The sequence below is a fragment of the Colobus angolensis genome, unplaced genomic scaffold, assembly GCF_000951035.1.
Source record: "Colobus angolensis palliatus isolate OR3802 unplaced genomic scaffold, Cang.pa_1.0 Scaffold44, whole genome shotgun sequence".
Taxonomy (NCBI): domain Eukaryota; kingdom Metazoa; phylum Chordata; class Mammalia; order Primates; family Cercopithecidae; genus Colobus; species Colobus angolensis.
Window position 1 is genome coordinate 7114878 of NW_012117821.1, and position 11053 is coordinate 7125930.

The 11053-nt window shown below is 45.4% G+C and overlaps 1 pseudogene; it reads left to right on the forward strand.

Moving 5' to 3' along the window:
- Window positions 1-4305: 4305 nt before the first annotated feature.
- Window positions 4306-11053, forward strand: part of LOC105522826 — an 11578-nt pseudogene continuing 4830 nt past the window's right edge.

Genomic DNA, 11053 nt, shown 5'->3' on the forward strand with positions numbered 1-11053 from the left:
CCTCAGCCTCCCAAAGTGCTGGGATTACAGGCATGAGCCACCAAGGCTGGCCCCTTGTATCAATTAAAAAACAAAACAAAACAAAACATTTTGTCACCCTCAGAAGTTTCCAAGTGCTCTTTAGAGTCCATCTGTCCTTCTCTGTCTCACCCCAGGCAACAACTGTCCTGCTTTTGGGAACTATAGATTAATTTGCATTTCTAGAATGGCAAATAAATAGCATCATACAGGATTTTTGGTGGGGAAGGGGGCCTTTTTTTGTCTGGCTTCATTCTTGCAGCATGATGATTTGACAGTCATCTATGTAGTTGCGCATATAACTAACCTGTTCATTTTTATTACTGAGAAATATTCCACTGCATGGATAGTTCTCACTGTGTTTATTTACTCTCTTGTTGATGGACACTTGGGTTGTTTCCACTTTTAGGTTTTTGTTTTGTTGATTTTTGGTTTTGGTTTTTGTCATTGTTGTTTTTGAGACAGGGTCACTCCTCTGTCATCCAGGCTGGAGTGCATGGCATGACCACAGCTCAAGCTCCCAGGCTTAAGCAATGCTCCCACCTCAGCCTCCAGAAGAGCTGAAACTACAGGCTCATGCCACCAAGACTGGCTAATTTTTACAATTTTTTCTGTAAAGACAGGGTCTCCCTATGTTGCCTGGGCTCAAGTGATTTTCCTGCCTTGCCCTCCCAAACTATTGGGATTACAGGCGTGAGCCCATTGCACCTGGCCTCCTCTTTTCTAATATTATGAATATTCTGCTATGAACATTTGTACACAAGTCTTTATGTGGGTTGTTTTTATTTCTCTTGGGTAACTATCTAGTAGTGGAATGACTGGATCATATGGTGTTTACGTTTTCAAGAAACTGCCAAACCGTTTTCCAAAGTGGTTTAACATTTCACATTTCCAATAGCCGTGTATACCACTCCAGTTGCTCCACATCCACAAACTTAGGAAAAGATGGACTGTTCTATAGCCATGGTAACAAGTAGTAGCTACCTGTGGTGGACAGAATGGCCCCTGAGGGTAATAACTTTTGACCCCACCTCCTGGTGTTCTTGCTCTTGTGTGATCCTCTTGTGTGTGGGCATGATGTTTGATTTGCTTCTAATCAATTGTGTATGCACAGGTGATAAGAAACACATGATGTTGTTACATAAGATTACACGTTACATCACCATTCCCCTCATCTTGCTGGAGCCTCTTTCTCTTGCCGGCTGTGAGTAAGCGAGTGGCCATGTTGGAGAACTCCATGTGACAAGAAACTGCAAGTACCATCTAGTCACCTACCTCTGGGCCTCCAGCTGACAGCCAGCGAAAAAAAAAAAAAAAGCTCTCAGTCCAACAATCAAAAGGAACTGAATTCTGCTAACAACCAGGCACATAGGAAGCAGATGCTTCCCTAGTAGAGCCTTCAGATGAAACCCATCCTTGGCCCACACCTGTACTGCAGCCTGTGAGATGCTAAGTAGATGGCCCAGAGAAACTGTACTTAGGTTCCTAACCCACCAAGACTGTAAGATAATACAGGTGTGTTGTTTTAAGCCATGGAGTTTGTGGTAATATTCATGGTAATGTGGTAGTAGAAAACTAATATATTACCAGAACTCATTTGAAATCTGTTCAGCTGGGCGCAGTGGCTCACACTGGTAATCCCAGCACTTTGGGAGGCCAAGTAGGGAAGATCATTTGAGCTCAGGAATTCAAGACCAAAAAAATAAAAAATAAAAATAAAACAAAACAAAACAAAACAAAACAAAAATAAATAAATAAAAATAAAAAAAAAAAGGAATTCAAGACCAGCCTGGGGATCGTGGTGAGATCCAATCTCTATGAAAAGTTCAAAACTTAGCTGAGTGTGAAGGTGTGTGCCTGTAGTCCCAGCTACTTGGGAGGCTGAGGTGGGAGGATCACCTGAACCAAGGAAGTCAAGGCTGAAGTGAGCCGTGATTGCACCCCTGCATTCAGGCTAAATGACAGAGCCAGACCCTGTCTCAAAAAAAAAAAAATAAAGAAAATAAGCAGAAAAAGAAATCTGTGTGATCAGTTTATGACAGCTCACCTCAGTGAACCCCCTTTTGCAAACCAAACAATCAGGATCTGCCCCTTCACTTCTGAAAATCAATCATTCAGGAGTTTGAGTCCTGCCTGGGCAATATAGAAAGGCATTGTCAAAAGAGGCTGGGCACAATGGCTCACGCCTGCAATCCCAGGCCGAGGTGTGTAGGTCGCCTGAGGTCAGGAGCTTGAGACCAGCCTGGCCAACATGGTGAAACCCCATCTCTACTAAAAATACAAAAATTAGCCAGGCATGGTGGCACGCATCTCTAGTCCCAGCTACACAGGAGGCTGAGGCAGGAGAATCACTTGAACCCAGGAGGCAGACGTTGCAGTCAACCAAGATCACACCACTACACGCCAACCTGGGTAACAGAGTGAGACTCCATCTAAAAATAAAATCATTAAAAAAAAGACAGACATTGTCAAAAGAGAAGAAAGAGAAATAATAATAGAAAAGTTATAGAAAACTATTCATGCCAAAAAATGCAATACAGCCTCATTTAGGTTAAAAAACACATTTTAAAAATATTTATTTTTAGTGATTTGCATTTTCCAGATTTCTGCAATGATGTATAACTTTTGTAATATGGTAGTGAGGGTGTGAAGCAACATATTTTGTGTGTGTGTGTGTGTTTTTAATTCCCATTTCTTGTTTGTGATTGGGGTGAAATATCAGAAGGTCAGCTTGGCAGTCACTGTAGGAGTAGAAAGTAGCCATTCATATTTCCCTACCAGCTGGTTGACCCCACTGAGGCCCCTGCCTGGATCTTAGGATTCAGGCCTCTCCACTTGTCGGTCCAGCTCTCAGGCTTTACACACGATCTCCTCATCCAGTTTACCCCATGCACCAACACCAATTTCACCCTCCTAAGACACCACTGTCATCTTGCTGCTCCCTGCCGCGGTGCTCTCAATAGCTCCTACAGCCTCCCTATACCCTTTATACCCTTCCATTCCAGGGCTCCAGAGCCTGATTCAATGTACCCCTCAGATCTTTCTCAGGGATTCCCCCACAACACACCTCTTCATCTTTTCAGCTAAGGCCATCACCATTTCCCTCATGTCATGCTCCTTCCAGCCTCTGCTACTCTCCCTTCCAGCAACCCCCTTCTCTCCCTACTCCTTCACATCTCTACCTAACAGTTGTGAGGCAAGAAGTGGGACTGGACTCAGGAAGGTGAACTCTACTCTGGAGGCAGGACTCAGACACCGGACCAAATTCAGGACCAGTTAAACAGATCTGGCGCAGGCTGGGCACAATGGCTCACGCCTGTAATCCTAACACTTTGGGAGGCTGACGCAGGCAGATTGCCTGAGCTCAGGAGTTCAAGACCACCCTGGCAACATGGCAAAACCCTGTCTCTACTAAAATACAAAAATTAGCCGGTGTGGTGGTGTGTGCCTGTAGTCCCAGCTGCTTGGGAGGCCGAGGCATGAGAATCGCTTGAACATGGGAGGCGGAGGTTGCAGTGAGTCAAGATCGTACCAATGCACTCCAGCCTGGGCAACAAAGGGAGGTTCCATCTCAAAAAAAAACCAGGTCCAGGGCAGAAGCAGCTTTCCATAAGACACACCCACCAGTGTGCCATGTCACTTTGTCATTTCCTTGGCAACACCCAGATATTAACACCCCTTTCCATGGCAATAACTTGATGGCCTGAAAATTACTACCTCATCCTAGAAATTTCTATATAACCACCCCTTAATTTGCATATAATTAAAAGTGGCTGTACATATGAGTACAGCTCTGCCTCTGAGCTGTGACTTTGGGCACACTACCCCTGAGTAGCCCTGCTCCACGAGGAGCAGTACCTCTGCTGCTCTGTGCACTGCTGCTTGCTGGCTACCACCACCAGCTTGCCCTGGAATTCTTTCCTGGGTGAATCCAAGAACCCGCCTGGGCTAAGCCCCAGTTTAGAGGTTTGCCTGACTGTCCTGCATCAGTCCTAGCTCTTCTTCAAGGCCTACCTCAAATCCGCTTTCTTTCATGACAGTTTCTCATGGGTTTCATCCCAGCCCACACCCCTGGCTGCAAATGGCCTTAAAAATCTGAACAACATTTGAAAATTCTGAGTAATGGGCAACCAGGCAGTCTGACTTACGAGGCCTGGCCAGCTCTTCTTCATCATGAGGCCCCCTACCTGCTGCCTTGACAGACCACTCCCAGAGGCAGGGACAGATGCCATCTCCCACCTCTGTGAGCCTCAACTAACAACTCCTGGTTGGCCCTTCTCTTCTATAATGATTGACACCAAGAATGTCCACTACCTTGGGGCTGTGATTTCATCTGGTAATATCAATTTTTTTTTTTTTTTGAGACAGAGTCTCACTCTGTCACCCAGGCTGGAGTGCAGTGGCGTGATCTCAGCTCACTGCAGCCTCCACCTCCCAGGTTCAAGCAATTCTCCTACCTCAGCCTCCCAAGTACCTGGGATTACAGATGCACACCACCATGACCGGCTAATTTATGTATTTTTAGTAGAGATGGGGTTTTGGCATGTTGGTCAGGCTGGTCTCAAACTCCTGGCCTCATGTGATCTGCCCGCATCAGCCTCCCAAAGTGCTGGGATTCTAGGCGTGGGCCACTGCGCCCAGCCTGAGAGGTAAATTTTTTGAAAGGTAAGCTTTAGTGGAACAATCCTGAAGAACAACACAAGAGAAATAGCAGGTTACCAGTAAGATGTCAACCAATTTGTTCCAGCCACTTTTGAATCCATATCCTATAATCTAAAATTTAGTTCTCTTTCCCTAAGCTGAGAGCTTTCTATCATGTCAGTATCTATGTTATGAAGAAAAGGAGACTTAGGTGAGATGTATGTATTTATCACAACTGCTGCATCAATTGCCTAGGACTTCAGCAGCTTCATGGAAGTCTGGAAAATGTTCATGCATAAGGTTATTGCCTTAGCTGACTGAAAATTGTCCCATACAGTGGTACATATCATCCCTTAGTGAGGCCTCTTAAAGAACAAACAGGTTGAAAAATGGGTTAAAGTGGCCGGGTGCGGTGGCTCAAGCCTGTAATCCCAGCACTTTGGGAGGCCGAGACGGGCGGATAACAAGGTCAGGAGATCGAGACCATCCTGGCTAACACGGTGAAACCCCATCTCTACTAAAAATACAAAAAACTAGCCGGGCGAGGTGGCGGGCGCCTGTAGTCCCAGCTACTCGGGAGGCTGAGGCAGGAGAATGGCGTAAAACCCGGGAGGCGGAGCTTGCAGTGAGCTGAGATCCAGCCACTGCACTCCAGTCCCGGCGACAGAGCGAGACTCCGCCTCCAAAAAAAAAAAAAAAAAAAGAAAAAGAAAAATGGGTTAAAGTAAGCAAATACAGCATCTGTCTTTAGAGCTATCAACTCAGGAATTCTCTCAATTATGAAATCTTGCAGAGAAGTTATTTTTCTTTCTCAAAATCCAGATAATGACAATATTCCTTACTCCAGATCTGGCATTTTTTCATCATCACTGTCTTGTGAATGATCATCTGCTCCATCTGCTAAATCTACATCTTCTTCACCACCCATGTTGTTCATCATCTCAGAGAAATGATCAAAATCAGACATGGCTTCATCTGAATCATCTTCCCAGTCTTTCCAATGATTGGAGTCCACACTCAGCCAGTTAAGCTTTGCCCTTTGTTTTGTTAACCTTGGTCACGATTGGCCACATTTTCCTTTTTGTAAACAAATAAAATTGATCTGTCCATTCTTTTATGCTTGAAATCATTTGGATCAATACAGTGAAAAATACCAATTTCAAATAAATGCTTAAAATGATCACTTCCAAGAAGTGGCTGTACGAGGGCTTCTGCACGGCTAGCAGAGCAGTGGTCCCAACCACAGTGCATGCCCTGAGCTCTCCGCCTCCCCTACCTGCCCATGAGGTGACAGCAGTGCCGCAAGCAGCCCACAGCAGGGTGGAACACCCACATCGACAACCTCGTTGTGGAAGAGACCTGTAGGACGCAGCCATCATGGGCTACAAGGACTTGCCTTCCATCCAGGCCACCATCCCTGGGAAAACCTTTGTCAACATCCGGCCAGCTGAAGTTGATGTCCTGATTGGCAAAGACTGGTCAAGTTTTTTTGCAAATGGAGTGACACTTGGGGGCCAGAAATGTTCTGTGATCCGAGACCCACTGCTGCAAATGGTGAACTGACCCATCTTTGTACTAAGAGCACCGATGGAGCTCCCACTTTCAATGTCACTGTCACCATGACTGTCAGGACACTAGAGTTGCGGGCAGTTAGGGACCCCGAATGGAGGGAGTGGCTGGAGCCATGGCAGAGGAACATAAATTGTGAATATTTCATTTTAATATGGACATTTATCAGTTCCCAAATAATACTTTTATAATTTCTTATGCCTGTCTTTATTTAATCTCTTAATCCTGTTATCTTCATAAGCGGAAGATGTATGTCACCTCAGGACCACTGTGATAATTGTGTTAACTGTACAAATTGATTGTAAAATGTGTGTTTGAACAATATGAAGTTGGTGCACCTTGAAAAAGAACAGAATAATAGTGATTTTTAGGGAACAAGGAAAGACAACCATAAGGTCTGACTGCCTGTGGGGTCGGGCAAAAGAGCCATCTTTTCCTTCTTGCAGGGAGCCTATAAACAGATGTGCAAGTAGGGAAGATATCGCTAAATTCTTTTCCTAGCAAGGTATATTAATATTAATATTAATACTCTGGGAAACTAATGCATTCCTGGGGGAAGATCTATAAATGGCCGCTCTGGGAATGTCTGTCTTGTGCAGTTGAGATAAGGACTGAGATACGCCCTGGTCTCCTGCAGTACCCTCAGGCTTACTAGGGTGGGGAAAAACTCCACCCTGGTAAATTTGTGGTCAGACCAGTTCTCTGCTCTCAAACCCTGTTTTCTGTTGTTTAAGATTTTATCAAGACAATACGTGCACCACTGAACATAGATCCTTATCTGTAGTTTTGCTTTTGCCCTTCTCCTTGTGATCTTTGTGGGACCCTTATCAGTAGTTCTGCTTTTGCCCTTTGTCCTGTTCTCTCAGAAGCATGTGATCTTTGTTAGACCCTTATTAGTAGTTCTGCTTTTTGCCCTTTGAAGCATGTGATCTTTGCACCTACTCCCTGTTCTTGCACCCTCTCCCCATTTTGAAACCCTTAATAAAAACTTGCCAGTTTGAGGCTCAGGCAGGCATCATGGTCCTACCAATATGTGATGCCACCCCCGGCAGCCCAGCTATAATATTGGTCTCTTTATACTGTCTCTCTTTATTTCTCAGCTGGCCAACACTTACGGAAAATAGAACGTATGTTGAAATATTGGGGGCAGGTTCCCCCAATATCTGGTGTGCCAATGTGGTTTTCTTTTTCCTAAGTGCATGTGGGAACCCGATTCCCTTTCATAGGTGCGGAGAAACGTTCATCGATCCAGTCCACAGAAATGCTTGTTTGGCCCCCTGATGATTGGTGAGTTGTCTGTGTATTGTCCAGGGTAACTATGGGTCACACACAGTCTAAACATTATGCTTATATCTGCTATATTAAACTCCTGTTAAAACCAGGGCAGGGGGAGTTCGGGTACCCATGGAAAACATGGTCACCCTATTCAGGGCGGTGGAAGAACACTGTCCTTGGTTTCCCAAAAAGGGAATGTTAGATATGGAATTATGGGATCGTGTTGGTGCAAAATTCTGGGAACTGGTCCCGACAGGAAATTATGTTCCCATCACTGTTTGGGGTGACTGGGCCTTGGTATGTGCCATCCTAATGTAATACCAATCTCGTGACCCCCTGCAGTTACCACAGTTTTCTGAATCTGGAGACCTTCCACCTTTTCCTCAGCTTTCCTCTCCCACTTGGCCCTCACTATCTGCTCAGCCTCTCTCTCCCTTCGTCTGTTCCTCCCCACCTGAGGATACTGAAGATTCAATATCTAACTCCGGTGACTTTGGCTTAACGTCACCCCCTGATGATCTTCTTTCTTTTTAGCTTCGTAAGCTGAGGATGTTTGTCACCTCAGGACCACTGTGATAATTGTGTTAACTGTACAAATTGATTGTAAAATACGGGTGTTTGAACAATAGGAAATTGGTGCACCTTGAAAAAGAACAGAATAATAGCGATTTTTAGGGAACACGGGAAGACAAACATAAGGTCTGACTGCCTGTGGGATCGGGCAAAAAGAGCCATATTTTCCTTCTTGCAGAAAGGCTATAAATGGATGTGCAAGTAGGGAAGATATCACTAAATTCTTTCGTAGCAAGGAATATTAATATTAATATCCCGGGAAAGGAATGTGTTCCTGGGGGGAGATCTATAAACAGCCGCTTTGGGAATGTCTGCCTTGTGCAATTGAGATAAGGACTGAGATATGCCTGAGGGTACTCCCTGAGGCTTACTAGGGTGGGGAAAAACTCCACCCTGGTAAATTTGTGGTCAGACCGGTTCTCTGCTCTCAAACCCTGTTTTCTGGTGTTTAAGATATTTATCAAGACAATACATGCACGGCTGAATGTAGACCCTTACCTGTAGTTCTGCTTTTGCTCTTTGTCTTATGATCTTTGTTGGACCCTTATCAGTAGTTCTTTTGCCTTTTGTTTTGTTCCCTCAGAAGCATGTGATCTTTGTTAGACCCTTATTAGTAGTTCTACTTTTTGCCCTTTGAAGCATGTGATCTTTGTACCTACTCCCTGTTCTTACACCCCCTCCCCTTTTTGAAATCCTTAATAGGCTGGGCGCAGTGGCTCACACCTGTAATCCCAGCACTTTGGGAGGCCAAGGTGGGTAGTTCAGGAGATCAAGACTATCCTGGCTAACACAGTGAAACCCCGTTTCTACTAATAATACAAAAAAATTAGCCGGACGTGGTGGCAGGCACCTGTGGTCCCAACTACTCGGGAGTCTGAGGCAGGAGACTGGCGTGAACCCAGGATGCTGAGCTTGCAGTGAGCCAAGATTGTGCCACTGTACTCCAGCCTGGGTGACAGAGCAAGACTCTGTCTCAAAGAAAAAAAAAATAGAAAAGAAGAAAAAGTAACCCATAATAAAAACTTGCTGGTTCGAGGCTCAGGCAGGCATCATGGTCCTACCAATATGTGATGCCACCCCCGGTGGCCCAGCAGTTAAATTCCTCTCTTTATACTGTCTCTCTTTATTTCTCAGCCGGCCAACAGTTATGGAAAATAAAAATAACCTACGTTGAAATATTGGGGGCATGTTCCCCCAATATCTCACATGCCAACATAGTTTTCTTTTTCCTAAGTGCATGTGGGAACACAATTCCCTTTGGAAGGTGCGGAGAAACGTTCATCAGTCCGGTCCACAGAAACGCTTGTTTGGCTCCCTGAAGACTGGTGAATTGTCTGTGTATTGTGTGGGGTAACTATGGGTCACGCAGAGTCTAAACATTATGCTTATCTCTGCTATATTAAACTCCTGTTAAAACGGGGGGGAGTTCGGGTACCCTTGGAAAATATGGTCACCCTATTCAGGGCGCTGGAAGAACACTGTCTGTGGTTTCCTGAAAAGAGAACGTTAGCTGTGGAACTATGGGATCATATTGGTGCAAAATTCCAGGAACTGGTCCTGACAGGATATTATGTTCCCATCACTGTTTGGGGTGACTGGGCCTTGGTACATGCCGTCCTAATGACATACCAATCCCGTGACCCCCTGCAGTTACCACAATTTTCTGAATCTGGAGACACTCCACCTCTTCTTCAGCTTTCCTCTCCCGCTCAGCCTTTGCTATCTGCTCAGCCTCTCTCTCCCTTCGTCTGCTCCTCCTCCACCTGAGGATATTGAAGATTCAATATCTAACTCCGGTGACTTTGGCTTAACATCACCCTCTGATGATCTTATTTCTTTTCACGAAGAGCTGGTACTTGTAGCTCCCGCGGCCCCGACTCAGACAGACCGGGACCATATCTGTGCTAACTCTTCAGTCTTCAAATCTTTGCAGCCTTTGCCTATGGAGCCATCTAATGACTCCGGGACTAAACTACAATTTACCTGTAATTCTGCAGGCCCTTCCCTGTCCGTTGCAGCCCCTCACCCTCCTGTCATTTCGGTCCCTCAGCTGGTCACTTTGCCATCCACTCAACCTGCTTCTCTGTACCAATCTTCACACGTGGATACCCCTGCCACTTTTGTTGCACAGGATTGGGCAATAATCACTGGTATGCTTCTGCCTCTTCTCCTCCTCCAAAGCCCTTTTCTCATGCTGTCATACCGGTCTGACCTTCTCAACCTCAGTTCCCCTTATCTACACATACTTTTCCTGTCACTTCTATGCCGACTCCATCTCGTGTGCCTGTACTTGAAACTTCCGTGCTACACTTATTATGCCAAAACAAAAAAGCAAGTGGATTAGAGGCGTGGCCTTATCTGGTCACGCTGGAACCTTGCAATGCTCAAGGGGTACAAGTGGGTTGATATGCACCACTCTATCTTACCTTTTTAAAAGAATTCAAGAATGCTTGTACTCAGTATGGTCCTACTTCTCCATATGTTAAAATGGTATTACAGACTCTTTGTACTGAGGTCATTTTGCTTCCTTTAGACTGGAACCTTTTGGCAAAAGCTGCTCTAACTCCATCTCAGCACTTACAATTCCGTACCTGGTGGTCAGAGGAGGCCCGTCTGCAGGCTCAGCTAAATCGGGCTGATGGCATTCTAATTACTCAGGCTCGGCTCACAGCTCCAATAATAACTCTGACACTACCACCCAATTAGGCTTTCATGCTCTCACCACAGAACAAGTAACAAAGTTGTGTATAAGAGCTTGGGTAAATTACGCATCCCAGGCCAAGCTCCTGTTTCTTTTACTACTGTTAAACAGGGTCACAATGAATTATGTCCTGATTATTTGGCTAAATTACAAGATGCTGTTGAAAAATCTGTCTCTGGGCCGGGCGCGGTGGCTCAAGCCTGTAATCCCAGCACTGTGGGAGGCCGAGACGGGCGGATCACGAGGTCAGGAGATCGAGACCATCCTGGCTAACAC